Below are 9,083 nucleotides of genomic sequence, written 5' to 3'. Positions count from 1 at the left end.
CATTTACACATACATACATACACAATACGTGGTTTCCTTACCAGTCAATCTGACTCGCACCCGTAGAAATAGATATACCAAAAACGTCCGTAATTCTAATGTTAAAAATTGTATGGGAGAGTCATAAAAAATTTGCTTCCTGTCTTTCTTTCCCTCCCACCCCCTCTCTCTCGTCTTTGTATCATATCATGGACAAGTTATCAACAATCTTTCTTTCAATATAACAATAGAAATTTTCGATTGTTCCGCTCATTCCTACTTTTTATGTTGTTGGTGTCCATAGAGTAAAATCTAACTGATAGTATATTATATAATATATTATTGATATGTGTATACATGTTACTGAAACTAAACTGTATTAACGGAACGGCGATGAAACGCAAATGGTACTAAGATTGAACTGAAATATGTGAATCGATCTTCAGGAGCCAAACATGAGAATACGAATGAGAACCGTGGTTTAATTTTCACAGATGCGATACCATATCATCTTCCAACGCAAAATATTAATCGTATTGTTATTCTCTACTATACTTTTTTAAATATATTTAAAAGAAACCTCATATCATCTTTTTAAAAAGAAATAAGAGGAAGGAAGAGTGTGCTTCTCAAGTGATAATCGCAAATAGTAAAATAGTAAAAGTTAATATTGCAGATAATGATCGTCTAAATGTTTTTAACATTAATCATACCACGGTTGTTCAATGATCGATTTTGGATTTTGAATAAAAATTCTACATTCACTGTTACTATTTTTCTCAATTTCACTTTACAACAATTCCTATAATATCCATTTAATAATCTTTTCAATATTTATGCTTGCTTTTGTTTTGTTTATTCTGAGAAAAATATATACCTTGTCTTATTTACTGCAATCGGTCAAATGACTATTTCAAAAACCGACACCAAATTGTGCATTTGAGGCTTAATCTGAGCAAAATCGTTCAAACTATTCTCGAATATTATTATCATACATACTGCTACATAGAAAGGCAGTATAATTTTGAAAGTTCCAAACAGAGAATCGCAGCGTGAAGATAATACAGCAAAAGAAAGTGAACAAAACTTATAATACTTAGTAGTTAGTTTATATTTTATTTTACTATATTATTCTAGTATTTACTAATATTTTTAATGTTTACCCCTAAACATGTCAAGACGTTCAATAAAAAAGGTATTGGAAAAGACAACAAATATAGACGAAGAGTTTAAGAGACGATGAAAGAGAATCTTTTTAAATTGAAAATGACCAAATTCAAATTAGATATAATTTATTCAACACTTATAAATGAATCCTTAAATAAGAAGGATGAAAAAAGGAACATTTTATTAAACAGACATAGGAGATAAAAGAAAAGATTTCCGTCAAGTTTTGAAAATGAGAATGAAGAAAATGACCAAGACAGTGAAGTTGCTATTGATGGAGCTGTTTGAGAAGAAATACAAGAGGATTCAAGATTTGAAAGGCCGTTACATCACTATTTTCAGATAAGTATCAAATCTAACGAATATAACAATATATTCGAAACAAAGCCTCAAGTAAGAACTGCATTTGCGTTCAATATTATTATTGAATTCATACGACAATGCACAGAATTCGAAACGAATTGAATATTAGACATTACGTAAAATCTATTACATGAACATCTTTCCCCAACATTTCTTGTTATTTTGTACGTACGTAGTGCATATGAGGCAAAAAATGTAAACATTTTATATTTGTGGAATAAGAAAAGCATTTTTTCAAACACAATGACCAAGAACCATTTTATAAAAATTTTAAAATTTATCTGATTTAATGAAAAATGTACTCGAAGCCCACGGTTAGAAACTGAATTTGCATTAATTTCTGAAATTTAAATTAAATTTATTGAAAATAGCTAAAATTGTTACAAAAACCGGCTATGAATCTTATCGTTAATGAACAACCGTTTCCGACTAAAGTTAAGTGCAGATTCATACAACATATGCCAGATAAACCTGATAAATTTGGAATAAAATTTTGATTAAGCTAGCGTTACGCTAGCGTTAGTTAAGATTAAGTAACATCAGCATTAGCGGATGTTAATAGTAAATAAAAATAGTAGTAAAAAATATATTTCTTTTTTTTTTTAGAGAAAATTATCGATCGCTTAATGAATTTGAAAAATTGATCAATCCGGGTACTCAGGATGTGGAGAAAATATCGCGATGGATAATTCTTTTACGAATATATTATTAATGACAAAACTTCTAGAAAGAAATAGAACATTAGTTGGAACTATTTGGCAAAACAGAAAAGAATTGCCAAAATTTATAAAATAAAAAAAAGATAATATGGCACTTTTTTCAACACAACTTTATAAATCAGCTAATTGTACTCTGACAATATATGAAACGAAACAAGAGAGTATATGTACTAAATTACACTACACATATTCCTCAAAATTGCAGCGTATATCTGAAATATTACTTACTATAATAATATTAATTAACTAATTCAATGTAGACATAACTGATCAAATATCAAGAAAATATAATGTGAAATCTAAATCTTACAGACATCACCTCCAAATATTTTTTAATATACTTGATTAGCTGGTGCAACTGCATGAAATCTGTACAAAAGAACAATAGAAGACATGAATTCTTGTTCCAACTAACAGAAGAACTTGCCATGATATACTAAGAATTGCGAAAACAAGAATAACAAAATATACAGGAAACATCCAACAAATACAAGTAATAAAACATATACATAAACATACAACAAATACAAGTAATAATACATATGTACGGAAAACGTACCAACTAAGATATTATAAGGATATTAAAGTATCTAAAATCTGCAATGAGCTTGGAAAATATGTTTATGGAAAATGCAGAGTAAAAAACCTATAGTCTGTAAAAAATAAGCTGATCAAATTGAAACATCTACCATTTAGTTCTAACTAAAGGAAAACATGTATTAATGTTTGTTCTTTATTCTTCTTGAAAATTATAATGAAAAATAGATAATTTCTTTTAGCATTATCTACAAATTGTTTTATTTATTATTTCCTATATTAAATTTACTATTACATGCATACAGTTTGATAAAATACAATTTTTATTTCAAAACCGATCATTTGACCAATTCAAGAAATAAAAAGAAAATCTCGGTACGATTAGTACCGACAATAATAAATATAGTGACATATTTGAATATAGCGGCATAACAAGAAATTGTGCAAAACAATCAGTAATTAATGAGGATATATCGATACCGATAATGAAAAAGATTGAGAAAAAATAATAAACCAAAGATCTAGAATTATACAATTGAACAAAAATATGGAAGATTTTAGCGTTAGTGTATGCCGCATGCGTGTGCATGTGTACGTACGTGTGCGTGAGCGTGTTGTGATAAGTCAATCGACAGTTGAACGAGAATATTATCTATTCTTTGCGAAGTGCGTTTATTTGTCAAACGAAGAGAAAAGTTGAGATACTGGGAGTGAGAATGAGATGGAAGTGCAGCGAGATAAATAACGAATAGGACAAAGAGCGATCGGAATTTCCGATTGCGTGTACGCAAATGTGAGTGAGAATAGGTACGACGGAGAAGACGTGGAAAAAAAGAGAACGAGGGTAGTCTCGAATAGGCCAATAGATCAAAAAATAAAGACGATAGAAGACAATATTGAACAGATCGAGCAAAGAGAGAAAAGAACAGAAGAGACGGTCTTGAATAGACCTGAGAGTAAAGAATAAAGAGGAAAGAGTTGTATCTTAACCCCTTGAATGGAAAAGACGAATCTCATCCACGCATATTTTCTGCCGAATTCGACTTTGACGGGCGACGACCGCTACATATTTAAATGTTTTAGGTTTTATGTTATATGGTTTAAAGATCATATAAATTTTTTCTGACTTGTAAAAAAAAATTATATATATATATATATATATATATATATATATATATATATATATTTACAAGACGACCTAGAGGAGTTCAGAGTGAACTCGAAATTAAAAAACCGTTTCTAGGTACCCAAAGAATTTTGACAGTAGGTTATCGGTTGTCTTCTAAGGGAATTCTGCCTAAAAAGTAACTTGCGAACGTTCCAAATTATCTTTTTATTTTCTTAAAAAAGATTGTAAAGCTATTAATTGTAAATAAGTTGTTTTTGTTTTGAAATTAAAGTTCTTTTTCTTTTAATGTGTAGTTGCACGTAACAACATACACACGTACTTAACAGTAACTTACTGAATAATCGATTCCGGCAACGTTATACATTAAAATGTGATATAACTATTGACGAATTATTTATGAAATATAAAGAACGTTCGAGTTTTATCCATCTAAAAGAGCTCAATATAGAATATAATTTTATAAAATATGCCGAAAAATATGAGTATGTCGAGAACTATCACACACACTTCAAGAATATTAATTACTGGCAATTATTATAAAAAAATGAGCAGTATTAAAAAGAAATTTAAATAGTTTGTTAATTTTATTCGTAATAATTTCTATTAAATCAAAAAATTCGTTTTTTTTTTTTCTTAACTTCATTGTTAGTTAAAGAGAATATTTTTCAACGTTTATTTATTATCATTATTATTACTTTATTAATCTATTCTATCACAAATGAAAGTGTCCACATTTATATATAGATTTACTGACAAAATTAAGAAACAAAGTAATTCTTCGCCCATTTTTATATATATTCTTTATTTTCCGAAATACATAAATTGAAATTAAAAATAAGATAATATTTCACACATCATGCTACTTCATTATGCTATTTTTAATATTAACCTATGCATTTCGCAAGATAAAGAATATTGTATAAAAATGAACAATTACTTTGTTTCTTAATTTTGGTCAGTAAGTATATATATTCAATAAAAATTGAAATATTTTAATTTTATTTTGTGATAATTCCAAACAAAGAGTTGCCCTAAATTAAATTCTGCCTTAAATTCTTGTCTGCACACCTACGTTTTTTTGAAAGTAATTCATAAAGCAGGAGTTAATTAATAATATCCTTATTAACCACAAGAGTAAATTATTCGAGTTTAGCTAGCCTTATCTTCCAGGTAGAGTTATAAAAAAAAGTACTATAATACCGAGAGATTTCTGGCATAAGATTAACTAGTTTAGGCTAGTTAAATAAAAACTAGAGTAGATTATGTCTTTTTAATACGACATTTAATAATATATTTCAAAAAATTATTGTAACGAAAACGAATCGTTTTGCTAAACATATAATATAAATGTAAGTAAAATAATGAAAATAAAATAAGAAAAATCGTGACGCGATTTAAATTCCTGTAAATTGTGATGAAAAAAATTATATTATGTATAATAATAACTCGGAAAAAAAAACAAAACATTACAAAATCACCAATTAATGCAATTTAAGAGACATTCCATATAAACAATTTAATCCAACCTGAAGAGATTTGGCATAATAATTTATAAATGATGAGAATCAGCGTCAGATTATTGTTATTATTTTAAGATATATACAGGCAATGACAAATTAAATTCTAATAGTAGTATTCCTGAAAATATGGAATTATCAAAAGTCAATTTTGAATAAATTATTTTATATATTGAAAATTGATATGTGTCGCCTGAACTGTTTCTAACATTAATTAAAAATAAGACACATATCATTGGGACTATGCGTTTTAATAAAATCAATATACCGAAAGATTTTATTGAAACAAAGTTAAAAAGGGGAGAATATAGCTTTGAAATAAAAAAATTAGATGCAATGTTAGGCTCACTTTTCAAAGCATATAAACTCGACAATAACAAAAAACCATGAAGAACTTATAGTTTGTAAAAAAACATAAGAAATGCAATGAAACAACATGGGAATATAAAAGATGCATTAGATCCACTATACTGCATCGAAAGATATCACACGATGTAAAGATTAATTCTCTACGTTTTTTTCTAAACGTTAGTAATGTAAAATAAACATCTCTTCACAAATTGAAATAAAATGTTATTAATATGCATGTTTCTTATTTCTAGGCTAAAAATTATTTCATTTCACTATAACAATTGTTGTTGATTGTTACATCTAAAGATCTTGAAATTATCTGATTTGTTATAACTGATTATAACATTTAAATGCATACAAAAATGTTTATTAAAATTAATTAGATTTTATGGTTTTTATAATAATGAATGTCAGACTATATCCATATAATCGACACACGTTCTAGTGCGCATAGTCGCAATACTATGTATGAGCGATTTCGTCACCAATTGTGACAGAACCAATCGGACTTAAATTACACTGCAAGGAGTTAATTAATTGCATGACTAATTAAATAACTCTAATACAAGAAGATACTATCCCAAACTAATGAAACTAAACATGCACAATAAAAAAACAATAAAAAGTGTATTATTCATGAGTAAATCTAAAAGAAGAATGATTAATGATCATGTTCATCAATAATTTACTGAAAAAATTACAACCAGTAACTCGTGTCAAGTAGAATCTTTCATCCTCGACATGATAAGTACTGGAGGGACTTAAATGTGTTCACTCACTACTTAAGAAGATCTCCAAAGGCTCCAAAACCCGCCCACGTTGTAAATCGATCGGTAACAGGATCGATAATAAACTGATCCGTAATAGGTCCAAAATTTATTTCATTTTACAACGTAGGTTGAAAATTCATTAGATTGAATTTGTAATAATGATATTGACTTAACGACAATGCAATGATGATCTGAAAGAGTTGGAAAATATTTTTATTAAATTCATCGTAATAAAAAAAATTGTAAAATTATATTAGTTATCAAATTTAAAGATTTACTTACCACTATTATTTTATAGAAGAAGTGTACTACATTTTTTATTATCTTCCATGATGCAGTAATACGATAATTATTTAATAATTAAGAAGCAGACAATGCAATTAATTCGCGAGTATTTATTGTTTGTTCTATATATAAGTATCTACAGTCTAACTATAAGAAAAAAAGAATAAATAAAATTTTATACGAATAAACATTGATTCTATGATTGCTTTGCACGCAGATTATTCATATGCACATACTCCTAAAAGATATTTAAAACCATAAAACACAAACAAATTTAAATTAATCGGAAAAATATTAACAACAAATCTACTTTACAAATTTTCTTTTATTTTATCGAAATAAAGATCGATATATTTATGGTTGTAAAAACAACTGCAATCATAATCTGTAAAAAGAACAAAAACACACTATCAGTATGATTGCACAGTATAAAAAAATCGTTAAAAAGTATATAACTAAAAAAATAAAAAAAGGTTACTCTGGTTCTTACTAATAAAAAGTAACAATGAAATATACAAAAACATAACTGTAATAAAAAAAATTAATAAACAATATACAACGAATAACAGTATTATCTATAAAATATTAATAATATTCACGACGCTAATTTTATAATAAAAATTCATAGCACAATTATTAATAATTATGGTAATTATTAATAATTCTAAAATAAAATATAGTTAAATTTTCACTGGAATAATTAATACGAAAATAATATTACTTACACACAGGAGAACTGCCGAGTGTGTTATCACTTGTAGGTATCATATTATTCTGAAAAGGAGAGGTCACCTATATATCCATCTTCGCTTTAATTTCGTGAGTTCGTATACACACAAAAAAATTTTCAAGAACATACCATTTCCTAGAATATAATAATAGGATGTTTATCCATATTTAACGTACCCTCATAAACCAGAACTTACTTGATTTTTTTTTTACTAGATATACAACTTCCCTCGGCTACATATGAAAAACAGCAAAATATAATACGATTTCACTGTACTACGTGTTCCATCTTCGTTGACTCATGACATTTTGTATATTATAAAATTCTGTAATATAATAAAAATAACTGTAAAATGTATATACATATTAAATATAATATATGCTAAGTAAATGTGATGTGTTATAACTTATAAACGGTAATACAATACTTTTTCAACGATAACACAAGCTCTACAAAATGCCCTTTCTTGTTTTCAAATCTTACTATTTTTTTCCTACCCACTTACACACTCATCTTATGCATTCGCTGCCTTATTTACGTATTATATACCAATTGATGATAATATATACATATTATATACTATTGACAAAAACAATCCTGGATTAAAACAGGATACTGTTCGCCAATGTGACAAAAATGCCTTAATTTTGAGAATATGATATGTGCGACAAATGTATGTACATATACATGTTTATTCGCGAGTTCATATGTACAACGTGTATGTGAGATATATATAAAATACTATATGTAGTATATAGTATTATATATATAGTGTTAGTACCAATAATATTAATATCCATCAGGGATATATACGTTTGTATATTCTTTTGTGTGTGTGTGTGTGTGTGTACGATTATTAAGAGCATAAATATATGATCCGAAACATACGATTTAAATAAAAATCGAATATAATATATAATACGATCAGCCACGATTAATAAACGATAAATTGTTAGACTATGCTGTATTAAAACACAAGAAGCATATCGCGAAAATAAGAACCGAAAATTCGAGAAAAAATATGATGCAATATGTAGATGATGATCTTATTTTCACGAATATCTCTAAAACGCAACATTTTCTTACGAACACTACATCTTAGAAATCTCATATTTGGTTATCAATTAATATATTTTGAACGAATATGTAACGTAGAAACGAGATTGTTAATTACCTGCAATTAGGAGAAGACAAAACTCCGTCACCACATGTGGATTGCGACTGGCCTCGGGAATACCGGCACAAGACGACAAAGATTACCCACCTATATAGCGCCATCTTGTGGACATTTCGTACCAATAGATATATAAATACGAACGAACAATACATTGAATAATGTATCAAATTATCCGTGTAATAAATTTGTATCTCTTTTGTAAATATTTCGAAGAAACAATATTTATCTCTATTTCTATTTATTTATTTTTATCTATAAGGGTTTAATAATATAAAACTTATAATTGAAATAAAATATTAGAATTCGGTAAAAGTCGAGTATCATCAGAAATGTTTCATCGATTTCTAAAAAAAAAATTA

At 27.3% G+C, this 9,083-nt stretch overlaps 1 long non-coding RNA gene across 3 annotated transcripts in view; it reads right to left on the bottom strand.

Moving 5' to 3' along the window:
- LOC122636364 overlaps positions 1-8,816 on the bottom strand; it is a 117,287-nt gene extending 108,471 nt beyond the window's left edge. For all 3 annotated transcript variants that reach the window (XR_006328926.1, XR_006328925.1, XR_006328924.1), the window contains exons 1-5: positions 8,722-8,816; positions 7,744-7,872; positions 7,543-7,682; positions 6,815-7,202; positions 6,542-6,723 (exon numbers count right to left, since the gene is read on the bottom strand). This is a non-coding gene — a long non-coding RNA (uncharacterized LOC122636364). The remainder of the gene's footprint in view (positions 1-6,541; positions 6,724-6,814; positions 7,203-7,542; positions 7,683-7,743; positions 7,873-8,721) is intronic.
- Positions 8,817-9,083: the final 267 nt, after the last annotated feature.

This window comes from Vespula pensylvanica, chromosome 21, assembly GCF_014466175.1.
Source record: "Vespula pensylvanica isolate Volc-1 chromosome 21, ASM1446617v1, whole genome shotgun sequence".
Classification (NCBI taxonomy): domain Eukaryota; kingdom Metazoa; phylum Arthropoda; class Insecta; order Hymenoptera; family Vespidae; genus Vespula; species Vespula pensylvanica.
Note: the sequence above shows the minus strand (reverse complement) of the source record. Positions and strands in the feature narration are given on the sequence as shown.